General features: G+C 38.9%; 1 protein-coding gene across 7 annotated transcripts in view; it reads right to left on the bottom strand.

Moving 5' to 3' along the window:
* The window catches only part of ARHGAP21 (Rho GTPase activating protein 21), a 136,370-nt gene that overhangs the window by 82,681 nt on the left and 31,329 nt on the right, over window positions 1-22,360 (bottom strand). The window lies entirely within an intron of this gene.

The following is a 22,360-nucleotide window of genomic DNA, read 5'->3' as shown; positions in this document are numbered from 1 at the left end:
AAAGATAAGGTCTTCAGGTTCTAAGCACATATTTAGAATCCACACAGATTTCCTTCTACTACCTTGGCCTTACCATTCTTTGATCTCCTCTCCTCCAGTCTAGGCTTTTATCTGGTCATGACTGAAAACCATTCATAATCTCAAATCAAGGGTTCCACTCTTTATTCCCTCTCACACCCCAACCCCTACAATTCTTCAATCTGAGCTGACCCTACCACCCCATGTCCTCATTTCCCTCTTAAGTCAGCTTTAATTCATTCCTTTGCCATTCTCTAACTTCCTCAAAGTCATCCCTAGATCAATCAATGCCTACTCTGGGCCTACACCTATGGAGCTGAACAGGAGTGGAGAAAAAAACTAAGCTGTGTTCACTCCAAGTTCATGACCACTAACGTCAAGAGTCATTAGTGTTAACTGTCAATGATAAATCTTTCCAGCCTACTCAAACTCAATGACTAATTCATCCCTTCTCCCCCATTCTCACTTGTAGTTGATGACCCTGCTCTCTACTACACTGAAAAACCCACACAATAAGAGGACAACTTAATGGCCTGTGCATTTACCCATCTGCCTGCAGCTGTGCCCTTGTTCTCCTGTCTTCCCTCCCATTAGAATGGCTGAATTTTCCAGCCTTCGAAGACCCCACCACTTGTGCACTAGATGCCACTCCCTCTCACTAGTCAAAGACACAATTCCACCAAATCTCCACTCTTTTGTGTCATTTCTTCTTTAGTGTATCATCCCCATATATACATACAGCATATATACATTCTGTAAATTCTTTAATCTTAAAAAAATCCTCTTGACCATACAGTCCTCTCCCAGTTATATGTGTCTGCCTTTCTTTAGAACAACAGTTACTATCTCTAATTCCTTTTCTCCTATTTTCTCTTAAATTGCCTCAAATCAGGCTTTTGCCTCCACACTCCCTGAAACTGCTTTGTGGAGGTGACCTCCATCTAGCTAAAATGAATAGTCAATTCTCAGTTTTTATCTTTGATTTTAAGTTGGCACAAGGATCACTTCGTCCTTGAAAGACTTTCTCTACTTGACTTCCCACACTGGTTTTCCTCCTGATTCATGGCTCCTTCTTCTCAGTCTCCTTCACTACATCTTCATCTGCTAAATTTCTGATCTTGGATGTACCTAGGACTCAGGTGTCTGGCCTATGTTTTGGAGATTTCATACAGTCTCATGCACTACAGACCATCTATGAACAGATAACTCCTCAGCTGTTACCTCTAGTCCAGACATCTCCCCAAACTAACAGGCATGCCAAACTTAATATGTCTGCATTGATGCTAAGATTCTGCACTTCCCTAATGGCTAAGGATAAACATCTTTACATGTTCTCAGTTGTCACCTCATTATATAATTTTGAATCACAAAGAACATTAAAGATTTAATCAAGATACGTGAACCTTTCATGTAACACCTGAGGCAACTGAGGCCCAGATTAGTTAAAGTGATTTATTCAAGATTGACTAGTATCAGGGTAAGAATTAAAATCATGGTTTTATGAATCTGAAACTAGGATATTTCTCCTGTTTTCATCATCTATTCTGCAGGACTCTAATTTTAGCACTATAAAAAATTTCACATGTATTAAACTTATTTCTGGTACATTACTATGCCTTGGCCTCCCAGCTCCCCAAAACATTCAAGCCTTCCTTCTTCCTTTGAATCAGGTAACTCTCTTGGATCACAGTCCACACACCAAGTTTCTGAAATGAGCATACTGTGTCTTGCTCTACTAAGTTTTTCACAAAAATGGAGAAGATAGGCTGAATATAAACCAATTTCTTTTTCTGCTCCCTGCAAACTAAGATTAAGATTTTTGAATGCAACATGGCTTAGGTGTCTCAATTATTCTATCCTCCCCAGAGCATCACACTGAATCCTCTCCAGTCTCCTCACTTTTCCCTACAGGAGAGAAAGGAGGATAATACTTCTTTCTACATAGATAGAAAAGTTGAAAAGAAATATGCATATGTGCCTTCTTCACTCCTTCCACTTACCCACAGAGGCTTTTGACCTACTGGATTTCTAACCAGGACAAATGCAGGCACAAAGGGAAGGGGCACTGCCATGACAGATTTCTCTACTTGAGAAGACCCCTTAACACATAACTCTCTACACGTGTCTCACCTTCCCACCAGGAGCACCCATGCATGTACCGACAGCATCAGAGTGCAAGAAGCCATGAAGTGACTGGAGTAATAGCAGTGAAATTCCTGTGGACTAAGAACTGTCATTTGATTCCCTTAAAAATCTTCACAAAAAGTCACTTGGTTGAATAATAACTCAAGGTTAAGAGAAACCGAAATAAAGCATAAAAACTGACTCCATGATACCTAGATAAAACAACTAGACAAAGCAACCTAAAAGAGGAGTGAGACAACATATACGGGGGAAACACTAATCATGCAACAATAAAGGTAACAAAAACCTCACAGAAAGGAATACAAACTGGCATGAGGACCCTTCCAGGAATGTTCTAAAAGTAGATTGCAATGAAAGTCCACAACCGTGTAAATTTACTACAAACCAGTCAAACACACACTTATAGTGGGTGAATTTTATGGTATGTAAATTATACTCCAGTAAAGACATAAAAAAAAAAACTTCTCATAGATAATAAGTACAAAGTCTACATGTGAGCCAGAGGTGAAAGACAGGCTAAAGTAAACATGATTTAGGAAAAAATACCTGTATGCACAGTACATATATAGCCCCTAAGCTATCTTTTGTAATCATTTGTACTTTAAGTAGAATGGGCATAGACAGCTTCCTTCCTTCCAGGAATCATTCATAAGGGAGGGTAAGAAAGTATACTGTATTCAAACCGAAAGGTTCTACTATTGATTCCATCATATTCCTAAGATTATGAGCCCTACTCCTATGGATTCTTTGAAAATATTTTGTTATATAATAGCAGTAGTACCAGTCCCTTAAAGTAAGGTTTTCTTCCTTATTTTAGGGCCAGACTTTTTCATGGTGTTACAGTACCTTTTAAGATGTCATTTCATGAGAAAACACAACACAGACTTTGAATGTGTGGGCGCTTGGGTTTTTCTTTTCCTTTTATACAGTTGAATTGTTGAACTATCATAGTTATGACTATTAACTGGCTTGATGTTTTTTCTTCTATTACCTGGGAAGATGGCATGCATAGGGACGGGTGGAACAAGAGCATAGACCCTGGAGCCAAACTACCTGGACCTCGATCTTGCTTTTACCAGCTGTGGACCTTGGGCTAGTCCCCGAACACATCTGTGCCTCAGTCCCTCAACTTTACTATGAGGATGATAATTACAGTACCTACTTTATGTTTCCTGTAAAGATTAAATCAGTTAAAGTTTGTAAAATGTTTAGAATAGTACATTGCATATAGTAAGCACTACATAAAAATTAAATAAAAAAAAAACCCCAAACACCACAGGTCACCAATACATCAAGGCTTATTTTAAAAATAGATTATGATAACACTTTTCCTATCTCTGGAGAGCAGTGTATAAAATACAATTTTATCTGAGGAAAGATAAAATCTTACACATCCATAAAACTTTTTACTAGATTTCTAGGTATATCATTAATTCTAAGTGAGAAATAGGCTCATAGTGGTTGGGTAATTTCTCAAAAACAAACAAACAAATAAAAAACCCACAACTTATACATGATACAGCTAGCCTAATCTGTCTGTTCTATGCCACATATGGAAAGGAAATAATATGATTTTTAAACATTTATATAGTTTATCTTTAAACTACTTTCTCCATAGTCCTAATGCCACAGAGAATTACTCTTACAGCAAATTATTCCTCACATACTGAATTTTTTTAATGTGGCATTTCTCTGCAAAATATTTTAGCACAAGTAGAAATGTGACATTTTTAATAAAAAGGTTTGCTTGTTTGAAATAAAAGGCTCTTGAATATAGTTTTTATGTACCTGGCACTTCTCGACTTTTTCAGCTCCTGTTTATGGAGTCTGTCAAGATCTGGGTGCTTTTTTTGTTGCTGTTTGTTTCTTTTTGGCTACTCCAAGTTGGTAACAATTGGAACTACTTTGACGTTGAATATCTAGATACATTTTTCTAAGAATTAATTATGATTTTAGTGGATATTTCAATATTTAAAGCATGAAAGATGACCAAAGAAATTCTAACACTCTGATGACTTGAAGTTGAAAATCTAGAATATTTTAGTCCAAAACATTTCAAATTAAACACGAACTTAGTGTTTAAAAATATAACTGTAAGCCCTGGCCAGTGTGACTTGGTTCAAGCGTCCTCCCATAGACAAAAAAGGTCACAGGTTCAATTCCCAGGTCAGAGCACATAACCAGTTTGTGGGTTGGCTTCCTGATCAGGGCACCTACAAAAAGGCAGCCAAGGAATGTTTCTCTCTCACATAAATGCTTTCTCTCTCTGTCCCCCTTCTTCTCTCTCAAAAGGCAATGAAAAAATGTCCTCAAGTGAGGATTTAACAAATACAATACAATAAAGTAAAATAATAAAAATATTGGTATAACCCTTAACATTTATGTATATATATATTTTTATTTTTTAAAGATTTTATTTATTCATTTTTAGAAAGGGGAAGAAAAGGAGAAAGAGAGGGAAACATCAATGTGTGGTCACCTCTCAAGCGCCCCCTACTGGGGACCTGGCCCGCAACCCAGGCATGTGCTCTGACTGGTAATCAAATTGGTGACCTTCTGGTTTGCAGGCCAGCACTTAATCCACTGAGCCACACCAACCATGGCTTAAGTATATTATTTACTTGGATATTCATTTATAAAATCTTTCATCTAAGTTGACTGCTGATATGGGTCTTTTTGCTGCTGGTGTCTACTTTTTACATATTTTCTTGTAAAGAAGCTCTTTTACCAGGTAATATAATAGTTATTTTCAGAAGCTCCTTGTTTTTTCATACAAATAAAATCTGCTTACTATGAATCAGACAACAGATTGTATCTTTAAGTTAAAAACAATGATCTCCCTATCCTTTGGGCAGACAGGAGTCTCCAAATTAAGAGTCAAGCATACATTTCAGTTTTGTCTAGCTACCAATGAAATTATACAGTCCCCTGTGAGCAGACATGAGCAATACTGAGCACGTGTATAGGCTACAGCAGGTCAGACCCATGTCATAAGGTTGTACCCTTTTTTTAAAAAAAGCATTGTAACAATCTAGAAAAACAGAGATTCATCTCATTAAATACATGTGCAATAAATAACTTTCCCAAATCTAAGTAAGTTTTAGATTATCAATGACACCATAATGGAAACTGTTAATAGTTGACTCAATTTCATTAACCTAAACTATAGAGACTATATTATTTTTTGGATCTTTACAGTTAGAAGGAAACTTGGAGCTCATATAAAGCAACTTGATCATTCACCATTTTATAGAATAAAATACTGAGTCTCTGGAGAGGCTAAGTAACTTGCCAAAAGTTATACAACTATTGGTGACCAAAAATATTCATTAGGGTCCAAACTGATGTAGGGTAGACCAGAAAGAGAGGTCGGGGCAAATGGAAAAACAATTCATAAAAAATACTGAAATGCTTTTTTATATGTTCAAAACTATAGGCCTCTATATGCCAACTAAGGTGAAGGCACCCTGTGTCAGACATGAATTATTCACTTACTCACTAGTACTCAATAGATGTAGGCCATCACAGTATGATATTTCCAGGAGAGCAAGGGCGTCCTGATAATAGCTAATCTCTGTCCTATAAGAACCGGCACCCGAGTGAACAGGAAAAAGATGGGGGAACTTAAAGATAAAGCATAAAAGGCACTTAGAATTATGGAATCTTAGAAGATTCTTTTTCTTTCCCTTACCTGTCACTGAAAGATAGCTTAAACCAGATATTCAATGTATAAAATATCAAAAACACAGACTGCTGTTTGGGGAGAAAGGCAGGGGAGTATGTACAGAAACCTGCTCCATTCTGCCAGTTTCTCAGCAACTCAAACAGTCTGTTAAAGAGCTTAAAGGTCAGAGATCTAGTTCAACCAATTTATTTTACAAACACAGAAACTAAGGCCCAGAGAGACTTGCTGATGGTCTCATAGCTAATTAGTCACCCAGCTTGGACTAGAACCTACACTTTCAGTCTCCTGATCCTGGAACTTTTCCACTACACTACACCACTAACAGGCTGGCTTAGCAATTTGGGCATAACAGCTAATGGGTAATGAACCATTACTTTTCCTTTTATTTACATATATATGATATATATCATATAATGAATGATATATATATTAATATACATGAATGATATATATATGTTCATTAAAGACAAATCAGAAAACAAAGCTAAGTAAAAAGAAAATAATTTATCTACTATTCTCCCACTAGAGAAAATTGGTATCATTACTTTGGTGTGTGTATGTGTGTGTATATACATATATATATATATCCACCTAGACTTTTTCATGTGAAAACATAAGAGGCCTGTCCAGAAGGTATCCAGCACATAATATGAAAAATAGGGACATTTACTGAAGAACGTACAAGATACAAGAAATACTGTACATGGGACAATGACACTTCAGTCCCCTTCAAAGTAGGCACCTTGGGACCTCACACAGTTCTCTCAATTGCCATTAGCTGCCCTGTCGTATTTTCCTGAATCTCATCAAGAGTCTGAAATTTCTTCCCTTTCAAAGGTGATCTCAGTTTGAGAAAAGCCAGAAGTCACAGGGCACCAAATCTGGGTTGTAGGGGGCTGAGTCACCCAAGTGGTTTGATGTTTCACCAAAAAATCTCTGCACGAGACATGATACATGGCTTGATGAAGCTGCCAACAATCACCACTTGCTCCTGTGGCCTTCTGAATCATTCAAATGATTTCCGTGAAGGAATGTTCAAGTATAATGCAAAATTGGATACAGATTCGTTCTCTACTTGGTCAGTCATTTTGAATGCAACCACCACACAGCACACATACTCACTCAAGGGTGTCTACCATCCCCACTGACTAGTACAGTGAAGCTGTCATTGTTCATGCATGCGCATTTCAGTCCACTCGCCCTGGCTGCCAGGTTACACAGATGTTTGTTGTACAAACCATTCCCGTTATATTAACAATGTTTAGATTTTTTCCAGACAGACCTTATATACAAATACACAGTTTAGAAAAATGCTTTTCTAATACACTTATTTTTAATATATTAAGAGTGTCTTTGCATGTTAACATAATATTCAGCTACACATTAAAGACTGCATGGCATATTATCATATGAATAAATCATATTTTATTTATTCACTCCTATGTCATTTAGGGATGTATACTGTTCATTAAGCTTTTTTATACTACTGGCACTATTATTATTACAACCACCTTGTAGACCAATCTCTGAAAAACCATAACCAGTTCATTAGCATAAATTCCCAAGAATGGAGTTGTTGGTCAAATAGTTATTTTTTGTTTGTTTTTAGTTTTATACACAAAATTTCAGTTTCATCTATAAAATTGGTAACAAAGTCACAAATCCACTGACAGCATATGAGAGTGCTATAGCCATATACTAGTCAACATTAGGTAGCTTTTTCGTTTTTTTAAAGTCTCATTCGAGAACATGTTCACTGATTTTTAGGGGTGGGGGGAGAGAGAGATCAATATGAGAGAGAAATATTCATAGGTTGCCTCCCATACGCCTCCCAGCTGGGGAGTGAGCCCATGACCTAAGCATGTGCCCTGGCTGGGAATCAAACCAGTGACCTTTTGGTGTAGGGGATGATGGTCCAATCAAGTAAGCCACACTGACCAGAGCATGAGGAGTTATTTTTAAATGTTTACAATTATGCTAGGATGAAAAATGGTTCTTATTGTTTTAATTTGTGTTTCATTAGTGAGGCTAAATGTCTTTGCAATTCTTAAAGATCTATAATATAAATTATATAGAAAAGAACGTACAGATTGTCTCTAGCTAGTTCTTTTTTTCAAGACTTGTGTATTTATTTTTAGAGACAGGGTAGGGAGGAAGAAGCGAGAAAGTAAAGATGAGAAATATCAACATGAGAGGGAAACATTGATTGGTCACCTCTCACAAGGGACTAAACCCACAACCCTGGCAAGTGACCCAACCAGGAATTGAACCAACAACCTTTTGTTTTGCAGGACAATGCCCAAGCAACTGAGCCATACTGGTCAGAGCTCTCTAGCTCGTTTAAGATAGCATTACAAAAGAGCATGTTGTCACTGGAATTCAGAATACAGTTCTCACACAAAATTATAAATGAGGATTCACAGTAATATCTTAAATCAGTAACAGAAACCAAAGCAAAATCCCTGGGAACTACAAAGAAAATGGAAAATAATGAGGAATTCAGAGTTGACCACCTGGGGAAGCCACCCCAGATATGGGAGAACAGACAACAAGCTCCCTCGCCCTGCCCGAAGAAGGAGAGTCCAACTGTCTCAAATTCAGATTAGTCTGAGCCCCAGGATGTACCCTAAGTTCAGGTGGAGACATCAGAGCAGGTCCATGTCAAGCAAAGACAAATGACATGAAGGGAACTAATAACATCCACAGTCCCTAGGGGAAGACAGGGCTTGGAGATGGAGCAACTCAGCTGCAATCCAATTGCTAATGTGGTAATACATTGTCCACTTATGCCCTTTCAAATACACACTGTCTCCAGGCTGAACTCAGTTGTGTTTTATTTGCTCCCAAATCCCAGCTAAATAAAAAATTCCCAATGCAGGGGGTCCTTATTTTATAATATGTTCAAGAAAAGTTATGATTAAATATCAACAAGTATTTTATACACATTTTAAAGGCATTGTGATGCTTCCTATTTAAAGTAACCCTGGGATAAAGCCATTTGAAAAACAATAAATTACTTTAATTATGCCATAATTTATGCCTTATGAATACATGGCCTTTCCACATAATGTATTTCTGCTAACTACATTATAAACTGGATTATTTTAATAAATAATATTTTTACTTAGAGAAAGTGCTTTAATTTATTAAAACACAGAAATGATTCAAAATATATCAGAAAAGTAAAGCTATAACAATTAGAAACCTCTAAAATCATTCATGAGTGCAAACTGTTATGATTTTAACATAAGCACAAATACACCAGCTGTATATTATACAAGGAGGTTCTTAAAGTATTATAAAGTACATATAATACTCATAAAAACACAAATCCAACATACCATAAATTTTGCTAAAAATTTATAAGTTAGAAGTAAGAAACATTAATCGTTCAGATCAGACTGAACAGCCAAAGGGAATTAGATATTTTTTAAAAGGGCTTTTTACATTCCTTTACTCTTTTGCTTTGGTTTTAGTGAAAATGTTCACGGTCTCATGGCATGCCATGGGGAATTTCTTTAAACACTAGCTGGCTGGATCAACTCCCAAATAAATTTCCAGATTTTTGTTAATGATATTGTTGTTGTAGGAGTAAGTCAAATTTTCATTAAATAAATATAATTTCCATAGAAAGAAACAAGAGTTCCTCTTCTTATAACCTAGTCTTATTATTTTTTTAACTTGATTTCTCTATGCCCATTTTAGCATAGCTGTTCTATTCATTCTCTGGGTCTTCTATATTTAAAAATCTGTATATTCAAGTAGATGTCATCATTGCAGAAAATATTTAGTAAGTAGTCCTTAAGGACTTCTGAGTACTTTGGTATATAGCAATGATATATAGCAATGTACCACTAAAACTTCATTTTTTCTAAGCTCTCTATAAATATGCATGGTAATACCCTAGTCAGGATCTTAACATTAGGATTATAGCCTGAATTAAGTTCCTTTCATCTCCAGGCCCTAAAAAGCACCATTTTCCCTCATCCCTATGTATAGGCCATAATCACCAAATTCATAAAATATTGTGACTGACCACCATTATTTAGGGTAAGCTTAACATAAATTCCCGTTCCCTCCTGTACAGAAAGAGTTAACACAGAAGGCCTAAGACTGCTATCTTTAGAAAGATCTGCTTACAAGGTTGGTCCTTGGTTGGCATCTAGGAACTTGGATTTCTGGATGGTTCTCGCTAGTTCCTCCAAGTGGCTCAGTGTGTATAAACTGTTAATGTGGTTTATGCTGAACACCCGCTTTCCTTGTGGGAGTCTGGAATTTGGGTCCATGCTAGTCAGAAAGTGCTTTCATGATCAGCTCCCAATAAAAACATGTCCAATGAGCTTCACTGGTGGATATTACACATGCTGTCACAATTTGTTGGAGGAATTTGTTGCTAGAGGAATTAAGTGCATCCTGAAAGCTTGGGCGTGGTTTTTGTTTTGTTTTGTTTTTTAGTTTTGTCCCATACTCCTCTTCCCTTTACAGACTCTGCTTTGTATCCTTTGCTGTAATGAAGCATAGTTGTGAATACTACTACATGCTGAGTCCTATAAGTCCTGTCAGCAAATTGTTGAACCAGGGGATCGTTTGGGGGCTCTCCAACACAACTCCCAATTCTGAAATGGATTATATTCAATCACAACTGTAGGAAAACAAAAGAAGAAAGAGAACACTGATCCCTGCCTTGTGATATTCATGACTATGTACAATCTCCTCCACTGAGTGTGGGCTGGACCTGGCGATTTCTTTCTAATGAATGGAATTCGGCAAATGCGATGGGATGTCACTCTCAAGATTAGATAACAAAAGACTGTGATGTCTGTCTTGTCCACACTATGGCCCTTTTACCTTGCTCCTGCTTATGAAGTAAGCTGCCATGTAGTGAACTGCCTTCTGGAGAGGCCCCTGGGACAAGAAGTGAGGGCAGACAACAGCCAGCAAATCACTGAGGCCCTTGGCCCAGCTACCTGTGAGGAACAAATCCCACCAAAAACCACATCAGTGATCGGGGAAGCAGATCCTTCCCAGGCAAGTCCTGAGATGACTGAAGGAGGCTACAGGTGACCCCAGAGTGCAGCACTATGCGATGATCTGAACCAGAGGACCCAGTGAGGCCACACCTGGATTTTCTGACCTGCAGAAACTGTGAGATAACAAATGTTATTGTTTTATGTCACTACTATTCTGCAACAGATTACTAACATACTCTATCACCCAAACCAGCTAACAAGGCCAGACAACATATGAAACAATGGTTTCCAAACACTGGACATCACACAACAAAAGACAGTGGTCTTAAAAAACAAACAAATGAACAAACAAACAAACAGGTAGGCCATGCTGCCCTAGCCTACTAGACAGAGTTTCAAGACCATGGTGCAGAGAAGGGCACTCAGGCAGGGCCCTGTGGTCTCCCTGAAGTTCAATGAGGCAAAGGTGGCTAGAGTTCACAGGAAAGAGTAGGTAAGAGAACTAGAGAGAGGAAAGTAGCCCCGAGAGGGAGCTCTGGACATGTGCAGAGGGACCTCCCCATTCACCCGATAAGCCTGAGGGGAAAGAATCTCCAAAAGAATCATGGGACCAATCCCAGAAACTCACACAGGCCAGGAACAGCGCCTGTTTTCTGTTTTCTACCAATCAGAGTGGGGAAAACCTCCTAATCAGTGGAGGACCAGGTAAATCACTCTGAAGTCTACTGCCTCACTAGTGGGGTAAATTTAGCATTAGACTATAAGCTGCTCTGGTCTCATTCAATAAAGTGAGCCTCCATATTCTCCTAAACACAAGCCTAAACACAAGATGCCAAAGAGGAAGAAGAAGGAAGAAGGAAGGAGGAGGAGGAAAGGAATTATATTCAAAGGAAACGCAGGGCAACATACATACCAGTAAATGGAGAGTGCATCTGGGAATGATTCTGTGGGTGTTCGATGAGGGTAGAGAACAGAGCTGAGGGAACGTTAAGACGCAGCACTCACTTCACACAGGGTTTAACGGTGAGGCTAGGACTAAGACAGGAAAGGCTCAAACATACCACCAGGCTCTAGGAAGCCTGGAGAAAGTGAGATCCATATTACATGAAGTACAGATGCCAGACTCTGCTGGAAGAGACATATCTAAAAGCTAAGAGAACTGGACTTCCATTCAAGATGGTGGCATTGGTAAACATAGTTCACCTTCTTGCTCAACAACATCAAAATCAAAATCACAACTAAACTACAAAACAACCATTATTCAGAACTGCCAGAAGCAGCCGAATGGAAGTCCTACAACTATGGATTTAAAGAAGAAACCACACAGAGACCCGTAAGAGGGGCCAAAATGTGTAACAAGCTGGTCCCAAACCCATGTGTGGGAATAAAAATTGGGAGAAATATTTTGGGAGCAAGGGGTCTCAATGCCACACCAGCACCCACCCTCCCAGCCCAGGGTTCCAGTGCCAGGAAGATTAGTCTCCATAACTTCTGACTGTAAAAACCAGTGGGGACTGAGGTGGTGAAAGACACACTGATAGAGCCCCAGGCAGTTCCTCTTAAAGGGCCCGTACACAGACTTGCTCAGACTCATTCCCTCTGAGCTCTAGCACAGGGGCAGCAGACTGAAAGGCAGCAGAAACATATGAGGGGAACTGAAGGGTCCAAAATCAAGGCAAGACCTGGGGTGCAGCCTCCACCCCAATAAAAGTGCAGGAAGAGGCCACCATTCCTTTTCTGAGCCCTCTCCCAACAGAGTGGGCAGGCGGGTGCCATATCTGAGTCTCCATCAATCTGGCTCACACTGTTTGCTCACCCTGGTGATTACCTGAAGCTCTGCCCCACCCAAACTGTTTGCAGTGGCTTTTCTGTAAGAAATGCTTGAATTGGCTGATACTTCAGATTTTCCTACTCTCTCAGACAAGCAGCATCTGACCTCAGTGCACCCCATACCTAATGCTAAGTGGCCCCAGGCCTGGCCCTAACAGCAGTTGGCCTTGGTTCACAGCTGGGACTTGCTTACGCACCTCCAAGCCCAGCACAACAGCAGCCAACTGCAGATTGCTTTGTAGCTTATGCCAGGTGACCCCAAACAGAACAGAGGCAGTGGCTGTCCTTGGCTTGCATCTCCCGGGAGACTCTAGGGCCTACGCACCAGGTGGACAGTTATAGACCATGTCAAATCAACCACTACCATAACTGACACACTCAAGGGGTGGACTAAGCAGGCACCAGAGCCCTGCTGAAGTAAGTCCTACTCTGTGGAGTGGACTGCTACACAGCCAATCCTCCATGGTGTTCAGAGGTTGGTGGTCAGTGGTTACATCCAGGCCTTGCAGCAGATCCAGCCTGGGTAAATCCCTCCCACTGACCTGTCAACAGAAATCAAGGCTCAATTACAAGACAAGGGTGTATATAGCCACATGGTAGGCACACCTCGACTATCCAGCTTGGGTGATAGGGGAGGCTGTGCCACGGGACCATACAGGACAGTTACTACAATAGGCCACTCTTCTAAGCCTGGTAGTTGTAGCAGCTCTACCTAATGCATATAAACAAACACAGAGAGGCTGACAAAATGAGGACACAAAGAAACATGCCCCAAATGAAAGAAGAGAACACAACTCCAGAAAAAGAACTAAACAAAATGGAGACAAGCAATCTACTAGAAGCAGAGTTCAAAATACTGATTATAAGGATGCTCAGTGAACTTAGTGAGAACTTCAACAGCATAAAAAGGGACTTGGAAACCATAAGAAAGAACCAGTCAGAGACGACTGAACTGAACTGAAATGAAGAACAAGTTACACGGAATCAATAGTATAACAGATGAAGCTGAGAATCAAATCAGTGATTTAGAACATAAGAAAACAAAAACACCAAATCAGAACAACAAGGAAAAAAATGAGGCCCTGGTTGGTGTGGCTCAGTGGTTGAGTGCCAGCCTGTGAATCCAAGGGTTGCCAGTTCAATTTCCAGTCTAGGGCACATGTCTGGGTTGCAGACCATATCCCTAGCAGGAGGTGCGTGAGAGGCAACCACACATTGATGTTTCTCTCCCTCTTTTTCTCCCTCTTCTCTCTTTAAAAACAAATAAATAAAATCTTAAAAAAATTAGGATAGTGTAAGGAGCTTCTCAAGCATACCAACATTTTTATCATGGGCTTGCTGGAAGGAGAAGAGAAACAGCAAGAAATCGAAAACCTATTTGAAAAAATAATGACAGAAAACTTCCCTAATTTGGTGAAGGAAATAGACATACAAGTCCAGGATGCTCAGAGAGTCCCAAACAAGATGAACCCAAGTGGCCCACACCAAGACACATCATAATTAAAATGCCAAAGATTAAAGACAAAGAGAGAATCTTAAAAGCAGCAGGAAAAAAAGCAGCTGGTTACCTACAAGGGAGCTCCCGTAAGACTACCAGCTGTTTTCTCAGAAGAAATTCTATAGGCTAGAAGGCACTAGCAAGAAATGCTCAAAACGATGAAAAGCAAGGAACTACAACCAAGATTACTCTACTGAACATAGATATCACTTAGAATTATAGGACAGATAAAGAGCTTCCAAGATAAGAAAAAGTTAAAGGAGTTCATTGCCCCCAAACCAATATTATATGAAATGTTAAAGGGTGTTCTTTAAGAAGAGGAAGATAAAAAAATATGAACAATAAAATGGCAATAAGTACATACCTATCAAAAATTGAATGTAAAAAAAACAAAATAAATGAACAAGCAGAACAAAAACAGAATCATAGATACAGAGAACATTTTGACGGTGCCAGATGGGATGGAGTTGGGGAGGAGGGGATGGACAAAAAAGGAGAAGGGATTAAGAAGTACAAATTGGTTATTACAGAATAGTGATAGGGATGTAGAATACAGCATAGGGAATATAGTAGCCAAAGAATACATGTATGGCCCATGGACGTGGACAACAGTGGGTATGGCCTGATCTAGCGGGGGTATCTAGATGGAGGGGACCCAAGGGGGAAAAATTGGGACAACTATAATAGCACATACAATGAAAATAATTTCTAAAAGAATAATAAATAAAGGCTGAGAGAACTGAGCATGTTAGAATGCATCTAATATAACAGTCCAAAAACCCAACCTGCTCTGTTCCTCAGGGGGGCCGAGGATACTCCATTTACAGATGCAATACAGAGAGTCCTGATGCAGGTTGATCAGAGAAGCCTAGTGCTGTCTGTCCCCTTTAAGCCAGAACTGACAAGGCTGGCTTAGATTCAGCCATATCTGTAGACGCTGCTACAGATTCAGGCTTCTTGAGAAGCATGAGGATGTTAGCAGAGGCCAGCCAGCAGTATTAACATTCAGAGTCAAGGTAGAGAAATTTGAGTATCAAAATCAGAGTGGGTTCCAGGGTTCTTGGCCCAGAATCTATAGAGATATGGGCACTAAAACATGTTGTTCCTAGGGGCAGTGCATCGCTGGTGCTCAACTGTCCCTGGGAAAGGCAGGTGTAATGTCCCAGAACAGACATCTCATTAAGCCAAGGGAAACTGTCTAGACGGGGCAGCTGGAGCTGCCAGCTGCTGGGAGAGGGGTGGAATGGCCTTGCAAAGTGGATTTGGGCAAAGGGGCGAGAGAAGGGGTGGGGACAACAGGGGCAAATAAAGGGATGCCTTCCCACAAGAGGAAAAGAAAAAAGACCCTACTTTGGCTTTCCATTTCCTTACCTTTTGCCTAGCTGGCTCTTTCTGCCCACTTGCCTATCCCACCTTTTCTTCTCTCACTACTCCTTTTATCCCCTCTCGGTCCACATTTTCTCCAGCACTCCCTAAAAGGGCCACCAATTTAAAGTATGCTTTTTTCACATTTTGAATACAGCTTTATAATTCTAATTTTTGAAGCTGATCAGCTAAATGCTAAATTCTTCAACTAAGAGGCAAAATCATTTGAAAGCAAAATTTATACATTTTGGGGGGAAATTCTAAGCATTTTGTTGATAAAGCTAGTAAATTCTGTTGCTCTCACATTTGTTTATGTTTGAACATTCTTGGGAAAATTAGGTACTGCATACTTCAATGCACTTACTATAAAGATTGTATTAAATGATGTATTTTCACACTCATCCTCTAGAACAAAGTCAGTAGAAATCATATCCTACGTAAGTGATTTTTCTCATCAGTCAAATAAACATGGTATAACACAGGAGTTAAAATGTCATTCCTCAAGTACACTGTAGTATTTAAGACGCGGCCTGCTTTTCTTAGAAACACTTTTTATTAGAACTGCAGGAAAGATGAACTGGAAGTAACCTAGCCAGTTAATAGGTAAGAACACTTAAACCCAAAGAAGTCACAAAATTGTTCAGAATCACACTACCTAGCAGTGCCAGAACAGATGTGTATGCAAGGGCCTCTATGCTTAGTCAAGACTCTTTCCACAAAACCATCATACTTCTCAAGTAAATTGTTTTCCCCAAAGCTGGGGAGGAGGTGACATTCAAAAGCTACTATTTTAAATGCTCTTCTCCTAACAATAAGTCCAAGTATCAAGAAGTCAAAACAGATTGGGTTTGCCATTCCATTCATCTGCATATCCTTTATTCTGCTCTTTTGTGATCTGCCTCTTCAGATATTTCCATTTTGTCTTTCTTATTCATTTAACCCTGATTTCACCGATCAACCAGAGCCCCTAGGTAGAATATCAAGGTTAGTCACTGAGCCCTAAATTACAGATCCAGAGCAGTTTGGTGTTAATCGTCAATAAGAACTAGATAGTAAACTAAGTACTAGCCATTCAAATTAACCACTTTTCAGAAAAAAAGCAATTACACATTGTTAAAAGACATTAAAGATGCTACTTTTAAAACTATTTCAATGTGAGAATAAATTAATTCAGTCAAGTTGCAGAATACAAAATCAATATATAGAAGTCTGTTGTGTTTCTACACACTAAAAACAAACTATCATAAAGAGATTAAGAAAGTTACCCCAATTACAATTACATCAAAAAAGTAAAATATTTAGGAATAAATTTAACCAAGGAGGTGAAAGACTCACACACTGAAAACTACAGGACACTGATGAGAGAAACGAAAAAAGACACAAATAAATAGAGAGATATTCCATGTTCTTGGATGAGAAGACTTAGTATTACTAAAATGTCCATACCACTCAAAGCAATCTGCAAATTCAATGCAATCCTTATCAAAATTCCAATGCAATTTTTCACAGAAATAGAACAACAACTCTAAAATATGTATAGAACCACAAAAGATCCCCTAATAGCCAAAGCACTCTTGAGAAACAACAAAGCTGGAGGCATCAGGACCACTGATTTGAAATTATATTACAAAGCTATGCAGTAGTCAAAACAGTATGGTACTGGCATAAAAAGACTCACTGGAACAGAACAGAAAGCTCAGAAATAAACCCAAGAATATATGGCCAATAGAGTCACAACAAAGGAGCCAAGAGTATACAATGGGGAAAGAACAGTCTATTCAATAAATGGTGTTGGAAAAACTGGACAGCCACATGTAAAAGAATGAAACTGGATCACTATCGCATACCACACTCAAAATTAAATAGATTAAAGACTTGAATGTAAGACCTAAAACCACAAATCTCCTAGAAGAAAACATAGGCTGTAAGCTGCTTGACATCAATCTTGGTGATAGATTTTTGGATTTGACAACAAAAGCAAAGGCAACAAAATCATAAACAAACAAGTGGGACTACATCAAACTAAAAAGCATCTACACAGCAAAGGAAACCATCAATAAAATGAAAGGGCAACCCACTGAATGAGGAGAAAATATTTGCAAATCATGTATCACACAGAGTTAAAAATCCAAATTATATAAAGAACTTATACAAAGCAACAGCAAAAAATAACAACCCAAGTGAAAATGAACAGAGGATCTGAAGAGACATTTTTCTGAAAAGGACATACAGGTGATGAAAAGGCACATGAAAAAATGTTCAACATTAGTAATTACCAGGGAAATGCAAATCGAAATCACCATGAGCTGTCACCTCATGCCTGTTAAAATGGCTATTATGAAAAAGATGAGAGACAAACATCGGTGAGGATGTGGAGACAAGGGAACCTCTGTGCACTGTTGGTAGGAATGTAAATTGCTGCAGCCACTATGGAAGCAATAGAAGGTTCCTCAGAAAATTAAAAATAGAACTACCATATGATCCAGGCTTCCACTTCTGGGTATTTATCCAAAGAAAACAAAAAAATAACTGGAAAAGATATATGCACCCCTATGTTCACTGCAGCATTACTTATAATAGCCTAGATGTGGAAACAAGTGTCCATCAATACATGAATAAAGAAGAAGCAGTACACATATACAATAGAATATTATTGAAACATAAAAAAGAATGGAGGACTCCCAGCCAAGATGGAGGCACAGGCAGATACGGTTTGCTTCCTCACAAAACCAAAAGAAGGACAACCAATTTAGTAACAAAAACTAACCAGAACTGCCAAAAAATCCAATTGTATGGAAGTCTGACAACCAAGAAGCTAAAGAAACATTCATCCAGACTGCACCACAACACAGTGGAGCAGTCTGCCCCACCCAGCCGAATACCTAAGGCTCTACCCTTCACAAAGTAACAGGTGTGCCAAGACAAAGAAAAATGGCCCAAGTGAAATAACAGCTCAAAACCCCAGAAAAAGAACTACGGGACAAAGATAGATAACCTATCAGATGCAGAGTTCAAAACACTGGTAATCAGGATGCTCACAGAAATTATTGGGTATGGTGCAAAATAAAGGAAGAGGTGAAAGCGATACAAAGTGAAATAAAGAAAAATATACAGGGAACCAACAGTGAAGAGAAGGAAACCAGGAATCAAATCAACGGTTTGGAGGAGGAGGAAGAAATAAACAGTCAACCAGAACAGAATGAAGAAAAAAGGAATTAAAAAAAACTAAGGAGAGGTGTAGGAACCTCTGGGACAACTTTAAACGTTCCAACATCTGAATCATAAAGGTGCCAGAAGAAGAGGAAGAGCAAGAAACTGAAAGCTTATTTGGAAAAATAATGAAGAAAAACTTCCCCAATGTGGAGAAGGAAATAAGCATGCAAGTCCAGGAATCTCAGAGAGTCCCAAGTAAGTTGAACCCAAGGAGGCACACACCACGGCACATCATAATTACATTACCCGAGATTGAAGATAAGGAGAGAATCTTGAAAGCAGGAAGAGAAAAGCAGACAGTTACCTACAGAGGAGTGCCCATAAGACTAGCAGCTGACTTCTCAAAAGAAACCTTGAAGGCAAGAAGGGGCTGCAAAGAAGTATTCAAAGTCATGAAAGACAAGGACCTACACCCAAGAATACTCTATCCAGTAAAGCTATTATTTAGAATGGAAGGGCAGATAAAGTGCTTCCCAGATAAGGTCAAGTTAAAGGAGTTCATCACCACGAAGCCCTTACTGTATGAAATGTTAAAAGGATTTATCTAAGAAAAAGATAAAAATTATGAACAGTGAAATGACAACAAACCCACAACTATCAAAAACCGAACCTAAAAAGAACAAAGGAAGCAAACAACTAGAACAGGAACAGAATCACAGAAATGGAGATCACATGGAGGATTATCAGTGGGGAAGGGGAGGAGGAAGAGTAAGGGGAAAGGTACAGGAATAAGAAGCATAAATGGTAGGCATAAAATGGACAGGAGGAGGTTAAGAATCATATAGGGAATGGAGAAGCCAAAGAATTTATATGTACAACCCATGGACATGGGGAGGAAAAAAATAAGGGGAGAAAAAAATGGGACAACTGTAATAGCATAATCAATAGAATATAATTTAAAAAAAAAAAAAGAATGGAAACTTGCCATCTGCAACAACATGGATGGACTTAGAGGGCATTATGCAAAATGAAAAGTCAGACAGGGAAAAACAAATATTGTATGACCTCACTTATATGTAGTATCTAAAAGCAAACAAACAAACAAAAACACCCAATCTTACAGATGCAAAGAACAGACTGGTGGTTGCCAGAGGTGGGGTGGAGTGGGCAAGGTGGTTAAAAAGTACAAACTTCTAGTTGGAAAATAAGTCATGATGACTATAGTTAATAATACTGCACTGTGTATTTAAAAGTTGCTAAGAGTAAATGTTAAAAGTTCTCCTCAAAAGAAAAAAATCTGTAGCTATATATGCTGACGGATATTAACCACTTAATGTGGTGATCATCTGCAATATATGTAAATACCAAATCATTATGTTGTACACCTGAAATTAATATAACTTTGCATGTCAATTATACTTCAATAAAAAAAACTACAACATTAAACTCTGCTCACATAGGTTTAATGTTTAAAATTACATTGCTTATATAACTTGGTCACCAACTCACAATACAGTCATACATAATCAGCAATGCTAAAGGTTTCAATATCAACAAAGGAAAAGGTAAGAAAGTGACTCGTCAACTAACTTACATTACAAAAGGTACCTACAACTCACCAAGTTATTGCAAAACCTAATTCTCCCTCCTTCTGTTTACTTAGCCTGCTCTTCAACCTTGTATCTCTCATTCAATATTTTGTATCTACCATTCCAGACATTCCTATCTTTTTCCCCACTTTCCCTACTTCTTTTTCGGTCCATTTTCCTCTACTACTCCCTAAATTTGCCATTAATTGGAAATATATACATAGAAGTTTTATCATTTACTCTACATTCTTAATGCAGCTTAGAAGTACTAGTTTTAAAAGCTGAGGAATTGAATACTATATTATATCCTTCAGTATACTGTGGGTATTAAAGGCAAGGACTCTAGGGCTTGACTATCTGGGCTAGAAACCTACTCTGCAGCTTCTTAAATGTCTAGCCCCAGCCAAGTGACAGATTTTAATCTGTCCCCTTGGCAATAAATGAAAATGGGAAAATATCATTTCTATAGGGTTGTTAAAAGAATTAAAGAAGGTTCAATGTCTAAAGTGGCACACAGTAAGTATTCGCTTAATGTTACCTAAAAAATTATTTTTAGAGAGGGGAAGGGAGGGAAAAAGAGAGGGTGAGAAACATCAATGTGTAGGTTGCCTCTCACATACCCACCCTGGAGACCTGGCCCAACAATCCAGGCATGTGTCCTGACTCGGAATTGAACTGGCGACCCACTGGTTTGCAGGCCAGCGCTCAATCCACTGAGCCACACCAGGCAGGGCTAATGTTACCTATTTTTTTTTTCTCTCACTAAATACCGAACTAAAGCTCCTGTGACATTTTTCAGCGTTTCAGCAGCTTGGTGTTATGGGGCTAGTCATGAGGCAGAGGGGTAGATTTTTCCTCCTCTACCTAAAGCCACTAATTCCGACAGCTACATTTCTGAAGCTGTAAGTGAACAGTTCTCAAATACTACTGGTGGGATGCAGATGTGGCTATTTGGATTTCTCCTAACAATAATTAAAAGGCCCGTGTCCCTTCATTCTCAGCCTCCCTACGGCACCCCCATTTCACCTGCTAACTCTACCTGTGGAAAATGAGCCATCTGTGCATTCTGGCAACGTTAGCTATATCCCTGCATACGTAAGTGTTTCTGCTAATCCCAGGTGCACCTGGCCTACCACCAAGTTTCTGCTGTGCCACTTCCAGCATCTCCAAAGCTACACAGACAGTTGTCTCAGGGGTTAAGCCAAAAAAATCAAATCAACTTACACTATGGTGACTAGCAAGGCAAACCCTCAGGGTCTTTAACCTTTTAATACTCAGGTATTTTGGATTAACTGGTCTCTCATAAGAAAGAAAGAAGTATATAAAACTCTTTATAATATTTTATAAACATAATTATTTAAATAATTTAGTAAGTGATAACACTGTGGTACTGTGCATTTGCCTTAATTTTAAAAAATTTTAAAGTATGTGTATTGATACTACAGAAAAAGGAAGGGAGAGAGACAGAGACAAACATTGATGCGAGAGAGAAACATCAACTGGTTGCCTCCCATATGCGTGCTGACCAGGAATTGAACCCATGACCTAGGTATGTGCCCTGACCAGGAACCAAGTCCCCAACCTTTCGACCTATGGGACAACGCTCCAATCAGCTGAGCCATGCTGGCCAAGGAGCCTTAATTTTTAAAGGAAAGACAATGTAAATATTTAAAGAAAAATAAATAAAGCATCTCTCAAAAAAAACTTTATCTTTCCATCATTTAAGGCAGAGCTTTAATGGGCAGGAGAAACACCTAAGGAGCTTGTTAAAATGAAAATTCTGATTTTACAAGTCTGAGGTGGCACCTGAAAGTCTGCATTTCTTACAAGCTTCCAAGTCATGCAGATTCCCCTGGTCTCTGGACCACACTTAGAATGGCAAGAGTGTAAAATATTTTAAGCGTCAAAAGGCCTGTTCCCAGTTTCCTAGCTTATCAATTTAAACCTCCTTTTAAGGTGTCAGAAGCAGGGCCTGTTGTAACAGCTCTAAGGAACAAAGTAAGCCCTAGGCTACAACTGCTTCTTACCAATAAAGGAAGGAGCAGGGGAGCTTCAAGGGGGAAGCAATTTTAAAAAAAAGTTCTCTACAGCCTCTTTCTAGCTTTCA

Source organism: Phyllostomus hastatus, unplaced genomic scaffold (genome assembly GCF_019186645.2).
Source record: "Phyllostomus hastatus isolate PE091 unplaced genomic scaffold, TTU_PhHast_1.1 phas_scaffold_1674, whole genome shotgun sequence".
Lineage (NCBI taxonomy): Eukaryota > Metazoa > Chordata > Mammalia > Chiroptera > Phyllostomidae > Phyllostomus > Phyllostomus hastatus.
Note: the sequence above shows the minus strand (reverse complement) of the source record. Positions and strands in the feature narration are given on the sequence as shown.